Source organism: Passer domesticus, chromosome Z (genome assembly GCF_036417665.1).
Source record: "Passer domesticus isolate bPasDom1 chromosome Z, bPasDom1.hap1, whole genome shotgun sequence".
Lineage (NCBI taxonomy): Eukaryota > Metazoa > Chordata > Aves > Passeriformes > Passeridae > Passer > Passer domesticus.
The window spans coordinates 83,244,832-83,252,581 of record NC_087512.1 but is presented as its reverse complement, the minus strand read 5'-3'; positions in this window follow the sequence as shown (position 1 = coordinate 83,252,581).

Genomic DNA, 7,750 nt, shown 5'->3' with positions numbered 1-7,750 from the left:
AGGGTCAGGGTTAGGGTTAGGACTAGAGTTAGGACGAGGGTTAGGACTAGGATTAAGGTTCAGGTTAGGGTTTAGGACTAGGCTTAGGTTTCGGTTATGATTGTCTAATAGGCCTGCTGAGTAGGATTAGAAATTAATAAAGTTTCTGAAACCAAAACTCTCCCTGAAATTTCCTTCCTTCTCACTCTCTGAATAAGCTCTTGATTTCCTTGTAAATTTTCTTTTGTTTCTTAAAGGTGGAAGTCACCCATACAGTGTCTTTGGTATGGTGTCAAATTGGGGAATGCTCATCCTCATTTATGCTCTCCAGACCATGCTGCTTTTGGAATGTAACCCACTGGCTGGAAGGAGGCCCTTGGAGCTGCAGGAGGCAGCAGCTGGGCCCTGGGTGCCTCTTCCTGGCAGCGGGCGAATCCTCCGCTCTCAGAGCCCAGGTGGCAGCTGGCTGCTCCCGAGGGGAAGCGTAGCCGTGCTGGGCACAGCCCAGACTGGAGGCATTGGCCGTCTGGAGTCTGCCCAGGAGCAGAGAAAGGCCAGGGGCAGCCCAGGGCCGCTGGCCTGGCTGAGGATTCCTACTCTTGTGCCGGCTGCCCTGTGACTCCTGGCAAAGGGCAGCAGTGTGTGCAGCACTCTGGGCAGCGGCGCAGGGAGCCGGGCTGCTGGGCAGGCTGGAGCACAGGGCAGCGTCCTTCAGGCACGGCACTTCTGCCAGGGCAAGCCAGGCCAGCCTGAGGCACTGACAGCTTGGCAGCTCACATCTGCAGGAGCCAGTGCCTCCCACAGCTCTGCCAGGAAGCGCCTGCAGGCCTGCAGTTCTGCCCTGAGCCACAGCAAAGGTGTGAAATGCGGAGTGCTTTGCAGAAATATTCAGGGCCACCAGGCCAGCCTGCTTTGTGCTCTCTGGAGCACAGCAAGCGCTGCGCAATGCAGCTCTGAGCTGCTGGGAGAGAGGTGTTAGAAATAAACAAACTCTTAGTTACCATTAAGTGGAGACAAAGTCATTAAAGCAAACGAGAACCTTCTTCTTAAATAAGGATTCAACTGAGCCGGCTGTGTATCTCTGTCTCCTGAGAGCTGAACATACACACACACCAACACAATGCTGTTTTTGATTGCTTTTCACAGCCTTGGGTGATCCCTGTCCCCTTCCCCTTTGGCTGGGTGCTAGGCAACTTCTATTCTCTCCTGACAGCCTACTTTTCTGTCCCCTCTCCTCTTCTCCTACTTCTCTTTTGTTCTGGTGTTCACCCCTGCCCCTTTTCCAGCTTCAGCAACACCCAAGAAATTAACTGGAACAAATGCAAACCAGAACTAACACCACCTAGCACCAAAAACTTTCGTACTTTTTTCTAATAACCTTTTGGCTGCAGCAAAATATGACCTCCTAGCTCCCTGAGGGAATCACGAGCCTAATTTCAATATGTTTTTGGGATGATGATGCATCTTCAGTGAATAGGTTTTCTTTTGGGAAGGGTATAAGCACATGAGTTCAAGGCTGCAGGGCAAACCAGTTTTTGTTAGTTAGAAATTTTCGTCATGACCTTCCCATGCATAGTTTTTTAACCTTTCTGTAATATCAAATGACCTCAGTTCTGTGATGATTACATCTGCAAAGGCCAAGAGTGTTGAAACACACAGACCCTGGGGGAGGCATCAGGGTATTTATTGTAGCAGCTTCTCCCTGTAAATAACCCCCTGCCAGGCTCAACTTGAGAGAAATTCTCAAATAATAGCCAACCATCAGCTTCTTTTTGGGTGGGATGAGGAACACCCATTAGCCCACTCCAGCACTGGAAATATTTCAATGCAATGAAGAAGCAGTGCCTACAGGAGAGAGACTCTTTGGCTCTGGGCTCTCTCTGGCACTTCTGCTGCAAGGACATTCCCCTCTGGAGCATTCCCACCCACAGCAGCCCACAGGGGCTGGGGGGCAGAGGCACAGGCTGGGGGTGCTCCCCTCTGGCCAGCCCTGCGGGAAGTAGGCATGGGAAAGGCCCAAACCCAACCAACTGCTGGTTCTGGAGGTGCTGGGAGCAGCCAGGGAGGCGGCACCAAACGGACACATCTGAAGGTCTCTTCTGCCCCGGATGAATCTGGGACTCAGGAATTGCTCCGGGCCAGGTGCAGCACCTGGCACTTGGCCTTGTGGGACCTCATGAAGCTGTCAGATGAGGTTGTCTCCCACTTCTCAAGCTTGTCCAGGTTCCTGTGCATGGCCATATCCTGCCATGGTGCCCCTGCCCGTCTCAGCTCCCCCATCCCCTGCAAACGTGCTGAGGGGGAGATTGATCCACTGCCTGTGCCATTGGGGAAGCCACAAAAGAGCCCCAGGGCCAAGGCAGAGCCCTGAGGGACACCCCCCATCCCCAGCCTGCAGCTGCACATGGAGCCACTGCCCACAAGTCCCTGGCTGTGTCCATCTGGCCAATGGCTGGTGCCCAGAGTAGCCCACTCTCCAAAGCCAGGGCTCTGCAGGGGGCACGTCAGGCTGTCAAGTGGGACCATTGCACAGTGGGCACACTGTGGGACTGCGGGAGGGGCCTGGGCACACCAAGGACTACAAGTGCCCAAGTCCGGGGGCTCCTCCATGCAGTTTCCAGTGGGCTCCGCTGCGGATGGGGCGCTGGGTGTGGCCCTTTGTGACACAGGGCCCTTGATGATGCGGGACATGACAGTGCCCACAGACCATTGTGACATCAGAGGACCCTTGATGATGCAGGACATGACGGTGCCCACAGACCTTTGTGACATCAGAGGGCCCCACCATAGCTGGGGGTATATAAGGGGTGCAGAGCCCTGGGGTGCCCAGTCCCGTGAGAGCCACTCTTGCAGAAGGAAGCGGCTCCCGGAATCTGTCCATGCTACAGGACTGCAGAGATGGAAGTGAACAAGATAAACCTCAACTGCTTCCCATCACCCAGCCCCCTGCCCAGCTGGGGGCAAGACCAGGCCCTCAGCGGGCACCTGGTGGGGGCAGTGGGTGCCTCAGCCTGGCCACAGTCAGGCACTGAGGAGGAGGAGAAGCCCTTTGTCATCATGGAAGACGAGAACAAACCTGACACAGATGACAAGTGGGGAGACACTGGGGCTCGAGAGTATCGCCTTTGGGAAGGAGCGACAGGCTGTGAATTGTACCAGCTGGTACAAGTAATGGCAGCGAAGGCGGCGTCGCCACACAGAGCTGGGAGTCCCCAAGAGTTGCACCAGTGGGAGGGGGCTGTGAGGGCGGCCTGGGGAGACAGGGCACAGCAAGAGCTGTACCAGCTGGCTCAGAGAGAGAGTGAGGACTGGACCTCAGCTGGGCATGATGAAGACTGGGAATACTACCCCCAGACTGAGCTTTCCCAAGAATATCAAGGTGGGGCAGAGCCAGAGCTGTCCCAAGGAGAGGTCAGCAGCTCTTCCAAGTGGGAAGACTGTAGCGAGCCAGAGCTCAAAGCCCTCCAAGATGTTTCCACGGAGGAAGACAACAGCAGTGGCGCAGACCTCACCCAGGACAGCCATGAAAGCACGAGCAACTTTAGCTTCAGGCCCACTCCCTTTCTGAGGGAGGACTACAAGGACGACTGGGACGAAGTCAGCGTCCTCAAGCTGTACGAAGCAGAAGGCAGTGCCCAAAGGCTGTCAGCTCCTGAGGCAGACGAGCTGCCAGTGCCCCTCCCTCTGGAGGCCTGGGTTGAGAGCCAGGCACCGGAGTCACCGTGCGCCTCGCTTCCCTCCCTGCACAGCGAAGCCTCCGAGGGCCAGCAGGGCTCCGAGGCAGGGCCGCAGAGCCCGGAGCCTGCCCCGCTCAGCCCTCTCGAGGCCTCAGCTCCCCAGCCGGGAGCGCAGGCCCCCAGGCAGCAGCCGGCTGCCCTCAGCAAGCGGCCCGGCCGCCTCAGGCGGGCGCTGCGGGCGCTGTTCCGCTGCCGCTGCCTGGCGCCGCAGCCGCAGGAGTAGCGCCCGCGCCTGCCCAGCCCGGGCCTGCAGATGGCGGCCGGCCCGGGGCCCAGGGAGCCCTGGACATGGCCCCGCAGCCTCAGCTGCCCCGGCAGCCCTGGAGCGGCCCGGGGGCATCTCCCCAACACCCACAGTCACCACAGTGGCCAGCCCCACACAGCACGCGTGGGACACGACTGGAGCCAGGGCGCTCAGCAGTGAATCCCACAGAGTCATCAAGGTGGGAAGAGACCCTGACGGTCACCCAGGGCCACTGGCACCCTGGCAGCACCACCATCACCGCAAAACCACGTCCCCAAGGGCCACATCTGCACAACTCTTCAACGCCTCAGAGACAGTGACTCCTCCGCCTCCCTGGGCAGCTTCTTCCAATGCCCCTCTGTCAGAGAAAAATTGCTTCAGATATTGAATCGGAACCTCCCCTGGAAATCAACGGCCATTTCCTCTCACCCTGAAAGGACTCCATGCTGGTCTTTTGGGATTGTATCCCTGAAGAATGGCACAGATGAGAGGTGTTGCTCCATGGATGTGACTGCAGGACTTGGACTCATACCATTATTCCCACTTAAGAAATAATTCAAGAGTTTAAGAAATAGTAATAGTAAAAAAAAAAAATAAAATAGGAATAAGAAGATGAAGAAGAAGTAGTAGTAGTAGATAAGAGGAAGACACAAGAACAAGATAAAAATAATATGTTTAATAAGAATAATAAGAATGAGAATAGGAATAAGAAGATGAAGATGAAAAAATAGTAATCAATATAAGAATATCAAAACATAAGAATTATAGTAAGCATAAGAAGTGAATAAGATTAATTAGAATAAGAAGAATATTATAAAGAAGAAGAAGAAGAAAGAAGAGTGGTAGCGTTTAAGAAGAAGGGAAAGAAGAAAGAAGGTAAAGAAGAAGAAGGAATAGTAATAAGAATATTAAATAAATATATACATCCGCACGTCTTCTAGAATCCCAGAAGGCAGGAGAGGACTTTAAAAAGTATCTACTTCCAACTGATCATCTTCTCAGCTCTCACTCTCCAAGACCTCTTTCCTATTTCTAGCTCCCTAACTCCCATTTCTTGTTCAATAAAATCCATGTCAAATAAAATCTGGTTTTGTTCTCCTATGGTCTCATTTGTGCCTTCACTGGGGCACAGGCACCTCTCCCTCATGGCATCTTAACCCTGGATGGAACCACGGGCAGGGTCCCTTCCAGCCACAAGCCTTCCCAAATTCAGGGACTCCCTTCCCTTCTTCCCTCTGCTTCCAGCTGGAGAATGTGCAGCAAAGCCACCTTTCCTTTGCTGTCTGCTCTGGGAGCCCCCTGCTGCTGGAGCTTGACTCTGCCAAAATGCACAGACCCACCTGGGGATGCTGCTGTCAGCCCCCTCTTCTACCCATTTCAGGCTTCAATATTAAACACTAAGCAAAAGCAAATGTGTCAGATACTGCAAAGGCCATCTCCTGCAATTTCTCCTTGGCTGACGTTTGTGCAGGTGCTTCATCCTGGTGGAGGGGAGGCTTTTGCTGAGTATTCTTCCTCCTGAGCCCCTCAAGTGACAGGAATTTCAGTTGGGTTCACAGCTGTTCACAGCTACCAAATCGGCTGTCACAGACCTGACAAAGTATTGGGGCAGGACACAGCAAGTTTCACACAAAAGACATTACAATCTCACAACATAAGAAGCCAATATGGACAAGGAGGAAGGTTTGTTTTATGCAATTTGCAAAAAAAAAAAAAATAAAAAATCAAATTTAAACACTGTAATGAGCTTTAAAATAACAAGGTTGCAACAGATGCTCATTTAATGAAATAGCAGCAAACTTGCACATTTTCAAGTGTCTATTTAATCATAACACAGGTTCATCCTCACCACCATCCACTAGATTTCCACAGACATATTGCAGCTTCCTGCAAACGTCATCTGATCACTTCCTCCTCAATTCCAATTAATGTGCCATAGCAAAGCACGAGGAAGCTGTGGCTGCTGCTTTGTTTGCTGAAGTTCAAGTGTATCCAACTCTGCCCATGGTTACAGGTGTTGTTTGTCACTGAATTACAGAACCAGGGACTGGGTTAGGGGGACCTTAAAGCCCATCCCGTGCCACCCCTGTCATGGCAGGGACACCTTCCACTGTCCCAGGTTGCTCCAAGCCCCATGCAAACTGGCCTTGGACACTGCCAGGGATCCAGGGATAGCCACAGCTTCTCTGGACAAAGCATAAGGAAAGTGGTTGTGCTTCTCCACAGATGTAAGTCAACCACAGTGGCAATAAAACCCTGGGCATAAGGATATACTTAAAAACATCACAGATGGTCCTGGTGCTTTTATAGGTAAAAGAAATCAAATGTTATATGAAAACAGTCAGGACTTCAATGCATTCACAAAGGCCTTTCATGAATGTTAGGCAAGAGGACAGGAATTAGAAAATACCTTCAGCCAAGTAAAACTGGCTTCATTCAGTGAAATGATAGTAACCATTGGCTTTTTGTTGCCTCTGTGCTCTTACAATACTGTCCAGAATGACCATGTTCAGAGAAAGTGAACACAGAGCGGGCAGAAAAAAAGAATTATTTACAGCAGTTCTACAGCCCTCCTTTTACTTTAATGCTCTATTTAAATAATCTGGCTGTTTCAAGGGCTTGGTAAAACTGGCTTTTGTAGACTGAACACAAAAAACAAACAGGAGAAAAATGCAGCATTTTCCCTCCTCAGCCAGAATACAGTCAAAGCACAGTGGTTAAGCAAAAGCATAGTAAGCTAATTACCAAGTATACAACTGCTTCTACCAGGCAGAAAGCAAAGGAAAAAACATCCTATCAGTCATCAAATGCAGTTCCTAAATCTGGAAAAGCCTTACAAAAATAAACTTCCACGAAGAAGGGACCAGCTTCAGAGGAAAAAAGAATGATGCAGATAATAAAGATCATTATTTCAGAACAAAAAACTATTTCCAGTTTGAAAGGAAAAAAAAATTTTTGGCAAGGCAACTACTAAATATGTCATCTAGTTAAAAACAGCTTCTCTTCTTGTGGTTTGTTGGGGCAGAAGGAGCAAAGAGATCTTCTACCAGATTCTTTTTTGATATCAAACACTGAAAGGGGGTGGGAAGGAGTCATTTCTAACCCCAATTTAGAACAACTTTATTCCTCTGCATGATCATCAGCACTTCTTATATCCACTGTCAACACATACAGAGGTCCAGATATTGACTAAGAACTCAGGGTAAGTTTTATGTCTGCTTGAAACAGGCATGATAATCCTGACTCCCCAGTTTTGCAGACACACAGGGATACAAATACACAACTGTTGATGCTTTGGCAGAACTTCCATTTTGCAAAGCCCTTACTTGTGTAGTTTCTCATATATTTTAAAAAACAGCAAATGAGTCTCTAAATTACTAGTAGCAAAACAAGAGAATTTGTAGTAAGCATTGCTTGAAATTTTTATTTTTCAGTTTTGTGGCTAACTTTAAAGTTTCCCTGAGTTCTTTTGGGAGTTCTTTCTTACACTCATGCATGGCTACTGCTGAAATTATATTACATTGGCCAATACATTTAAAGATATTTAAATTTTAAAATTAAATTTAAAAAGAGAGGAGCTGTAAACTTCAAATCAGTGAGCTGATGGGGAAGAAGGGTGTTGTGAGCTTTCTGTGTGTTGGGTGCCAGAGGAAGCAAGTTCTGATCCACCTGTACTCACACACTAAATGAGCACTAATTAACACAAGAGACACTGCTGCCCACACATTCCCCCACCAAACTCAGGAAGCCAAAACTGCATTTCCTTCAGTTTTCCAAATAGATTTTTTGA